The following is a 10,303-nucleotide window of genomic DNA, read 5'->3' as shown; positions in this document are numbered from 1 at the left end:
TTATGGGGTGTCGAAAAGGAAGTGGAAGCCTCAGATTCGATTTTTTGTTTCTCTTATTATTCTTCTGACACTACTTTCCGATACACCTGTTGCTTTGCTACTTCCACTCCTATGTTCTTCACTGCAATTTTTGGCCCAGCCTCTGTCATATACTTATATACATTACTAACAATTTCTCTTGATTGTGAATGCAACACTTTTCCACTCAATTTACTTCGTGTAGGTGATATGTTAAAGAAGATAGAAAAATGTACAAATATAAATAAACAAAAAAGAAAATGAACGAATAAAAATAAACAATAACATAAAATATTAATACAGTAAATAGAGAATAATACAGTCAAATAAGACTCCAAGAGTAAAAAATTTTTAACTTGACTGTAGAAGGAAGAATGCTCTTGAGACGTCTGCTCGCACTGAATGCAGACGAATGACTAATCACGACACCCCCTCAACTTTCACGAATGGACCTACCAATCTACTGCGCTGCTCTTCATGGACTGTCTAAATACTAGAACTTTAGTCGCCACAGGGACACCAACCGTTGTCCTTCTTGTGTACAATGACCAGGAACTCTCTGAGCGGCGAGCTGTGCCGTCCCGTAACTTGACGTCGAACTCGGCTTTGGCGATAGGGTAGTGGTCCGGTGCCAGTCGCCGGGGTCGGCAGGTGACTGGCGGGCCAGGTATAGGGCCGGATGTGATGGAGTGTTGTGGCGCACTTCGCGCTGGGTTCCGGTTGGGCGGGTGATGACTAGGAATTCGGTGAGAAGGCTGCCGACTGGTGTGCCGCTACTGATGGTCTTGACGCTGGGAATCAGTGAGTTGGCTGGTTGTGCCAGGGAAGACAACGACATGAGTCCATACAGTACGCGGTAAATTGGCAGTCCACCAGGAGACCGAAATGAGAGAAAGTCGGCTCCGATGAGTGGCTGGATAACGTCGGCCACTATGAATCGCCACGTGAATTCCCGGTGTAGTCCCATGTTAAGGCTAAGAGGCAGCCATCCGTATGTGCGGATTGTGTGCCGTTAGCAGCGCAGAGGTCGTAGTTGACATGTTCCTTGCGCCGTGGGATGAGCCCGCAAGGATACACGCATTGGTCTGAACCTGTGTCTACGAGGAATCGTCGTTTACTGATCCTATCCGTGACGAAAAGGCGGCCGTTGTTTGGGGTGCAGACATGTGCCGCCGTTGATGTCCGCTGTGTTAGTTTTCCTGCTGGCGGTAGGAGCAGGGCTGTGTACACTTTTGTGCCCGGGGCTCCGTAGCGGTGATGGTACCAGAAGAGGGTGGGTGTAATGTTCTCTCATGAGGGCGATCTGCTGACCGAGCGGTGGTTCCTGGAGTTGGAGCGGGGAGCCTCGAAGTTTGAGCGGGGAGTCCTGGAGTTGGAAAGGATGCGTCCCAGCTTGGCGTTCAGTGTCTCCACTTTGCGTCGAAGATCTTTACATATTTTCGAGTATCATTCTTCTCGGGGGGCGGCGCTACCCTCACGAGTGTCTGCTGGGGTGCGCCTTCTATACTGCGATCCGCGCGGCGGGCTGTGGTGTCCAAGTCGTTCTCGGGTTGGCCTGCGAGAACGGCCCTTATATGAGAAGGTAGTCGGTTGGACCAGATGCAGCGAAATAAGTCATTTGGCATGTCTGGGGCGAGGCTTCTGAGATGTCTTAGAAACTGGAAAGGTTTGCGGTCGCCCATGTCTTCTAGTGTAAGGAGATCGCGGATGCGATTCTCTTTCGAGGGGGATAGCCGTCTTACCAGTTCCGTTCTCAGCGTTGTGTATGGGTCGCGTTTCGGCAGATAGATGATGTCCTCTACTTCCGAGGCGTAACGTTGGTCCAACTGCGAGATCACGTAGCAGAACTTGCTCTGCTCGCTACTGACATCGGCCAGAGTGAACTGTACTTCGGCTTGAGCGAACCAAACTGCTGGTCTGTCGGCCCAAAACGGAGGAAGCCGCAAGGCAATCCTTGGTGTCTCTGTTGGTACTAGTCTGTTAGTAATACCGACATCGTGTTGATTTCTTCCTTTTGGTCTTCCTGTCCTCGTCTGGTACGTAGTTCGCCTTGTAAATTCTCCACGTGTGTTACGTACTGTTGCAGGAGGTCTTCTATTCGACCGCTGTCCATTATTTGTGTTGTACTATCGGGGTCACCAATGCGGGATGTCATTATATGAAGAGACAACCACTTCTTGAACTGTTCTACAATATGTATTACAGTTGCGCAGTATACACAGACGAACTTGAGTTTGGAGAATTGAAGAATAATAATAACAGCGAACTCCTTAAACACTGAACTGGAATTGTAGAAATCTAGAACTGTTACTTCCAAGTCCAAGTCCAAGTCACATTGCGACTGACGGTCTGTCAGTCTGCCTATCTTGGTGTGATTTTTTTCTTTCTTTCTTATATGAAATTGACTGTCCTGTTCACTTGGGGCGCCCTTTCTGACGAGAGGACTGTTCTGTCATTTGTCAGTCATAGTCCGTATTACGAAGTCCATTATCAGTATTTACATATATTTTCAAACTTAATCTTAATTCCTATTTCTATGTACATTATATACAGGGCCTCTGTCAATCCTGGCTCAGTACAGCAGATTATGCCCTATTTCTAGTAGTATTCGCTACCAAGGCAGTCTAGTCACTTGAACGGTCGTATGCTTGACCGCCGCCAAGTTTAATACTTTCTGTGTCCGATGTTGCAAACATTCTCATTTTCATGATTGCCTAGCAACCGCTGTTTACTCGCTTTGCCATGCAACCGCTGTTTACTCGCTTCGCCTAGCAACAGCTGTTTACTCGCCGTTGCTAAGCAATGATACTTGCGTTGTCACATTTGCCTGACTGTGAGCAGTTCCCATAAGCCTATGAAGGCAGTAATCCGTCACCTTCCCCCAAAACATAACAGCGGAATATATTTCCAACATCCTTGAGGACTCAGGCTATAACATGAACGTGAGGGAAACAACGGTCACTCGAAGAGCAACCAAAGAACAAGCCCACGTGGAAATTCTCCCTCTATTCCCTGTTTTCTTAATTATAATCAAGGTAAGAGTTATACTACTACTCATACTGGCCTTACGCAGTGCTACAAGTGACAAAACTTCGGCCATGTCTGGGCCAACTGCAAGCAACCCCCTCGGTGTCCGTTGTGTGGTGGTGGCTACGTGCATAGGTAATGCCCGGAAAAGGAGAATACAGAATCTACGCCGAGTTGCTGCAATTGCACCCTAGAAGGAGAGAAACCTCATCCACCGTCATACCGATGTTGCAGCCATGTGAAAGGAGAAGAGCACAATCAGCTGCCAAGGAATCGTCTGGGAGGATATTCTTCTCTAAGTTCACCTCACCGGAGCAGTCCCACGCAGCTGCACAGCGTTAAGATACTCAAAACCAGGAAACACAGGCACCACTGACGGGCAAAACGTAGAACACCCAATGCAGCAGCATCTACCACAACATGAAATTCAGAAAACAGGTCTGTCAGTACAGACTCCCAGTTCATCTAACAATGACACGTTAAAAGTGGCCACAGTAGTGCAAGAGGTCATGACAGAGCTCAGTGAAGCCGTGTCAGAGAAAGACAGAATGATCATTCAAAACTGGTACTTAGCTTAATGAAACAAAATGGCTACTAGAGTTCATAGGCCGCTCAAAGTTATAGCATTTAATGCAAATGACATTTGGAGCCAGCGTTATGAGCTCAGTAAACAGCTGCAAGACTTACATATAGATGTGTCTCTGCTCTCAGAGACATATCTCAAACTCCATGGGAGGTTCTTCATTTCAAATTATCACGTTTACCGGACTGACTACTTCCCAGGAAGAACAGGAGAGACTGCCGTTGCAGTGAGAAAAGGCATTCCCACAACCATGTAGACCTGTCTCCGCTTGTTTCAACAGAAGTCACAGGGATTGTACAGTATATATACTGTATATATGTATATAATATTGTCAAATGTTGGGTGTATAACGCGACAAATAACGTCACGCCGTATTGGGTATAGCGAATTTTATCGCACATTCGCTCTTACAATCGCACAGTTTACAATCTCAACCTTACTGCCATCGGCAGTATCACAAATACTACACTGCAAATGCTAGAATACAGTTGACTGGCTGACTTCCTGGCTAACTCGTGACTAACTCGTAACTGCTGCCTTGAGAACTTGAGAACTGTCTTCGGCGGCTGTGTAGTTCCGTTATAGTCGCAGTGTTTGCCTGTTACGTAATGGGTACGGCTGTTGCCTGACGCCATCTTACGTCACCGCGAGGAGAAGGGCGGGGTGTTGACTTGCCTATTATCATAGTAACGACAGCGTTCCGATGCCGCCACGTACTGCTGGGGTGGGAGCGGGTGTCCTCCATTGCGCAACATGTCACTCTGCTCCCTCCTTACGGTTGTTCGTCCCGAATAGCCTAACGGTGCTCCCCCGTTCCTTTCCTTCCAAGGATGTGCTTTCTGCGTCTCCTGGTATTTCGGCTACTCCTTGCAGCGACTATTATCCGGCCGTTACAACCGCTCCCCTCTTAAGACCAGCTCGTCTCGAGCGGTTTCCTGCTAAATTGCCAGAAGATCCAGTTGTGTCACACTCATTCGTCTCACATTCACTCTTCCTCGGGAGGCCGGTACTACGACGTTACCGGTTCCTCCTCTGCATGAAGTCTTCTTTTCCGTTTTGGAGGGGGTCGACACCTCCAGTGTCCAGTTTTTGATGTTCGCATTTGCTGGGATTCCGTGCAGCACGTATGCTTGGGCACTTGCACATGCCTCGAAATTTCCTTTCACGACGAGTCCTTGTGTCGCCCTCTCACGTTCAGGTTCTTCTCGTGCTTTCTTGGACACATCTTTATGGTGGCTTGTGCGTGACTCTAACTGATCTCCCTGGAGTCTCAGTCTCTTGCGCTGTGTCACATTTGCACAGCTAGCCATCTTCTTGTCGGCCGCGCCCAACCGCTTCCTCCCGTGTCCACCAGTTCCCTGATAAGTTTCTCCTTCACGATGTCTCTCTTGTGTCGCGCCACTGTTGCGCGACAGGACATCTTTGTGGCGCTTCTCTTCAGCGGTCCACAATTTCTTTGAGTCCAAGATTTCCTGAAGATATTCCTCCTGAGCCATGCCACTGTTGCACGGCGGGACACCTTCCTGCAGGGGGCGGCCAACTTCATCCGGGATCCACAAATTCCTCGGGTTACTTCCTGTGCCTCTCCACGTCGCCCTGCAGCTCGCTTCTTGCCCCTATACCGCTTCTTCCGTCCTTTGACCGCTTCCACTACGGCATTTTCGTTGGGGACTTCTCGTCGTTGGGCCACCTCAGGTTTCCTGTCCGCTGAGGTTGGCTCGTTTTCTTCTAGACGTGCCTCCATCTCTTGGTAGGCCATCATCTCTTTTCTGGCATCCGTTGATTCTTCTTCAGGTTTTAGGACCGGTATCACAATTGGGACCTCTTCTTGTTCTGCCGCCTCAGGTTTTGTTTCCACTGAGGCCGGCTTTTCTTCTTCTAGACGTGCCTCCATTTCTTGGCGGGCTATCGCCTTTTCCTCTGTTTCAGGGTGAAATGCGTACACCATCTTCATGTGGCCGGTGCGCATATTTTCTCGCAATTCTTCCGTCCTTGCTCTGACAGCTTCAATTTTATGAAGGAGTCTCTCATCCAACTCTGACGGCATAGATTCCATTGCGACCTTCAATTCTTCCTTGTCGGCAACCGCCTTTTCTTGGTTGGCGTCTAATTTGGCAATTAAATCTACTTTGTCTTTTTTCCTATCGGCCTTCATCTCTTCTTGATGGCTTCGGAACATTTCTTGCATCTGCACTCGGTCGGTATCTGCTTTTACTTGGTTAGCCCTCAATTCTTTCAGCATCTCGTCTGTTTTTTCTTGGCCAGCGCTGATTTTCTTCAGCAGGAGTTCCATCGTCTGCTGTGGATCCATGTTCTTTTCGCGTGTATAAGTTCGTATCCCACTTCTGACACCAAACTGTCACGTGTTGGGTGTATAACACGACAAATAACCACGCCGTATTGGGTATACCGAATTGTATTGCACACTCGCTCTTACAATCANTTACTTGGTTAGCCCTCAATTCTTTCAGCATCTCGTCTGTTTTTTCTTGGCCAGCGCTGATTTTCTTCAGCAGGAGTTCCATCGTCTGCTGTGGATCCATGTTCTTTTCGCGTGTATAAGTTCGTATCCCACTTCTGACACCAAACTGTCACGTGTTGGGTGTATAACACGACAAATAACCACGCCGTATTGGGTATACCGAATTGTATTGCACACTCGCTCTTACAATCACACAGTTTACAATCTCAACCTTACTGCCATCGGCAGTATCACAAATACTACACTGCAAATGCTAGAATACAGTTGACTGGTTGACTTCCTGGCTAACTCGTGACTAACTCGTAACTGCTGCCTTGAGAACTTGAGAACTGTCTTCGGCGGCTGTGTAGTTCCGTTATAGTCGCAGTGTTTGCCTGTTACGTAATGGGTACGGCTGTTGCCTGACGCCATGTTACGTCATCGTGAGGAGAGGGGCGGGGTGTTGACTTGCCTATTACCATAGTAACGACAGCATTCCGATGCCGCCACGTACCGCTGGGGTGGGAGGGCGTGTCCTCCATTGCGCAACATGTCACAATATATATATTGTGACATGTTGCGCAACGAAGGACCCCTACCTCCCCAGCGGCACGTGGCAGTAACGTAGCGCTCGCGTAATAGGCGAGTCATCACCCCGCCACTCTCCCCGCGGTGACGTCACGAGCGGAGCCGAAGTTAGCCGAGCCCCCGCAACCTGGTAGCTATGCAACGCGAGTCAACAGCGTTGACGTAACAGGATGACGTGGCACTCATTACGCAACAGGCAAGCACTGCGGCTATATAAGGGAACTGCACGGCGGCTGCGAGTCAGTTGTAACGTAGCAATCGCAGAGTTGTAACCTGGCCATCGCCGAAGACAGTTCCGAGTTAGTTCTCAAGGCAGTAGCCTACGAGTTGAATTGAATTGTAGTAGTCACCGAGTTAGTTGTAACGTAGCAGTCGCGGAGTCGTAACGTAACAGTCGCAGAGTTGAAAGGTGGACATCGCCGAGTTAGTCCTCGAGCTACCTCCGAGAGTTCCGAGCAGGCCTACGAGTCAGTGTGTGTAATTGTGTAATTGGGAGTGTGTGATACAGTGATACATAGCTCCCCTACTATTAACGTGTAGACTACTGAAGACAGAGTGAACTGATTTGCGCATAGGATTATAAAGTGTGAAACCCCGCAACAGTGGTAACAGATTATTGCGATTAGGGTTATAAAGTGTGAAACCCCGCAACTGTGTTATGATTAATTGTAGCCGTTATTTGTAGATTGTTAAATAAACCAATTAACGATCCGAACGGCGTATTCAGTAACGAAACACGTTACACTGGTGTCAGAAGTGGGATTTGAACTTACACACGTGACCGACGAGATTCGATCTCAAGACACGTTACAATATATATACTTACTCATGGAGCTGAGCACTACTGGAGGAGTCGCCAATTCTGCAGCTATTCAAGAATTTCCCAGCATTTTATGGAACCCGAAGGCCCATTACCATGTTCACAATAGCCCTCCACTGGTCCCTATCATTAGCCAGATCAATCCAATCCATACCATCCCATCCTATCTCTCTAAGATCGATTTTAATATTGTTAACCCACCTACGCCTTGGTCTTCCAAGTGCTATCTACATATAAATGATACGACCCGAACACCTGGCGCCTACCTAAATCTCTTTGCGGATGACATCTGAATATATGCGACACACTGCAAAGAGGGTTATGTTCTCAAAAAGCTGCAGCGAGGTTTCAGTGCTACTGAGAAGTGGTGTGAGAGCTGGAACATAAAATGAAATTAAGGCAAGACTCATGAAATCTACTTTTCTCAAACATTTAAAGCCTCTGAGGTTCACCTTACGCTGAATGGTCGGAATATCCCTTTCGTCAATTATGTAAAATATATCGGTGTAACTTTCGATAAGAGGATTACATGGAGATTGCACACAGATGACTTAAGCCAACGCTTTCAGAACATTTATTAGACTCTACTCTCTATTCAAAAGTGAGCGTTTAAGCGCTAATATTAAAGTAACCTTCCATAAGGCAATGATCAAATCAGCAATGACTTAAGCTTGCTATGCCTGGGAATTAGCGACAGCGCCAAAAAAGAGTGACATGTCAAACCGTTGATGGGCAACGGGATGTGGAACGAGGTTATGCAACAATTAGCAAAGCGGTGTTTTTCTGTGCCGTGCTGAGCTGAGCCGAGCCGAGACGAGCCGAACCGCACTAGTTTCTAAGCAGCAGTATATAACTCTCGGCAGCGTTGCCAAGCAACGCCTCTGTAAACACGGCGTTATGCAATAGTGAAGCAAGCTGCGTTTTCCACCTGTCTGATTGAAGGTTTATAAGATAAACTGAAATAAGGCGGTCAGGCATACGACCGTTCAAGTGACTAGGCTACTGTGGTAGCGAATACTACTAGAAATAGGGCATAATCTGCTGTACCGAGCCTGTATTGACAGAGGCCTTGTATATATTGTACATAGAAATAGGAATTAAGTTTAGATTGTAAATATATGTAAATATTGACAATGGACTTACTAGCAGACTATGACTGACAAATGACAGACCCGACCTCTCGTCAGAGAGGGCTCCCCAAGTGAACAGGACAGTAACTTTCATATAAAGAAAAAAATATGGTCATGAGCCCCAGTCGGGCTCGACACCAAGATAGACAGACTGACTGACCGTCAGTCGCAATGTGACTTTGACTTTGACTAACTAATCACTGCCTTCGGCTGTCCTATTTTCCAAAGCCTTGGAAGGAAGCAAAGGTTATAACGTAACCGAAACCCGGTAAGGACCCAAAATTTCCTAAAAATTTACGACCGATTAGCCTCTTGTCTACAACAGGCAAGCTATTCGAAAGTTATTTTGAAAATAGTCAAAAGGCAAATTGAAGAAAAAGGCCTGATTAATGCAAGCCAGATTGGTTTCCGTGCCCGTCATAGCAAGACACTTCAATGTATGAGGCTTACGGACCATGTAACCTTAAATTTCAACAATAACATGTCTACAGCTGCTGTATTCTTGGATATTGAAAAAGTCTTTGATAAAACATGGCACACTGGCTTGCTATATAAATTATCTACATTACATTTTTCGATAAGTTTAATCAAGCTTATTAGCTCTTTCCTTTCTCAGAGAAAATTCAGAGTTTCAGTCGAAGGTGAAATGTCTACACCAAGGGAAATACAAGCAGGAGTGCCACAAGGTTCTGTTCTCTCCCCCACATTGTACAGTCTATATATAAACGATACGCCCCAAACACCTGTGTCTATCTAAGTCTCTTTGCTGACGACACCTGTATATATGCGACAGACCGCAAAGAGGGTTATGTTCTCAGAAAGCTGCAGCGAGGTCTCAGTGTTATTGAGATGTGGTGTGATCGCTGGAACATAAAGATCAATGAAGATAAAACTCAGGCAATCTATTCTTCTCATAGACTTAGGTCCCCTCAGACTCATGTTACACTGAATGGGCAGAATATCCCCTACGTGAATCGTGTAAAATACCTTGGCGTAATCTTCGATAACAGAATTACGTGGAGACTTCACATAGAAATGATTGAAGCCAAGGCCTTCAGAACATTTATTAGAATGTACTCCCTATTCAAAAGTGAGCGTTTAAACGCAAACATTAAACTATTCCTCTATAAGGCACTGATAAGATCAGTAATGACTTACGCTTGTCCCGTCTGGGAATTAGCGGCAGATACCTACCTCCTAAAATTGAAGCGAATGCAAAACAAGGTTTTGCGCACCACTGGAAATTTTCCAGGGTGCACACCAGTTCGCGGATTGCACACGGCTTTCAACTTTCCGTATGTATACGATTATATAACAAAATTGTGTAGACGACAAGCAGAAGTCATACAAAATCATGATAATGAACATGTTCGCGGTATAGGACAAGGTGAAGCCAGACACAGAAAATATAAGAGGCTTAAACTTGGCGGGGGTCAAGCTTATGACCGTTCAAATGACTAAGTTTTCATTGTAGCATAAGATCTGTAAGTTAGGAATGACCTGCTCTGTAAAGCCTGTATTGACAGAGGACTTGTGTGTAAAGCAAAAGGAAGCGTTTTCGATAACATGTTATATGTGCGAAACGTACACTTGACGAACGGTCGAATGTATTCATAAGAGACAGACCCATCTTCTCGTCAGAGACGATGTTAGTTAGTTAGTTAGTTAGTTAGTTA

At 46.5% G+C, this 10,303-nt stretch overlaps 1 protein-coding gene across 1 annotated transcript in view; it reads right to left on the bottom strand.

Annotated features, from left to right (window-relative positions):
• Window positions 1-10,303, bottom strand: part of LOC111867522 (serine/threonine-protein phosphatase 2A 56 kDa regulatory subunit epsilon isoform) — a 219,883-nt gene that overhangs the window by 50,934 nt on the left and 158,646 nt on the right. The window lies entirely within an intron of this gene.

Source organism: Cryptotermes secundus, unplaced genomic scaffold (genome assembly GCF_002891405.2).
Source record: "Cryptotermes secundus unplaced genomic scaffold, Csec_1.0 scaffold1241, whole genome shotgun sequence".
In the NCBI taxonomy this organism is placed as follows: Eukaryota; Metazoa; Arthropoda; class Insecta; order Blattodea; family Kalotermitidae; genus Cryptotermes; species Cryptotermes secundus.
The sequence above is the reverse complement of the archived record's forward strand: the minus strand, read 5'-3'. Positions and strand labels throughout refer to the sequence as shown.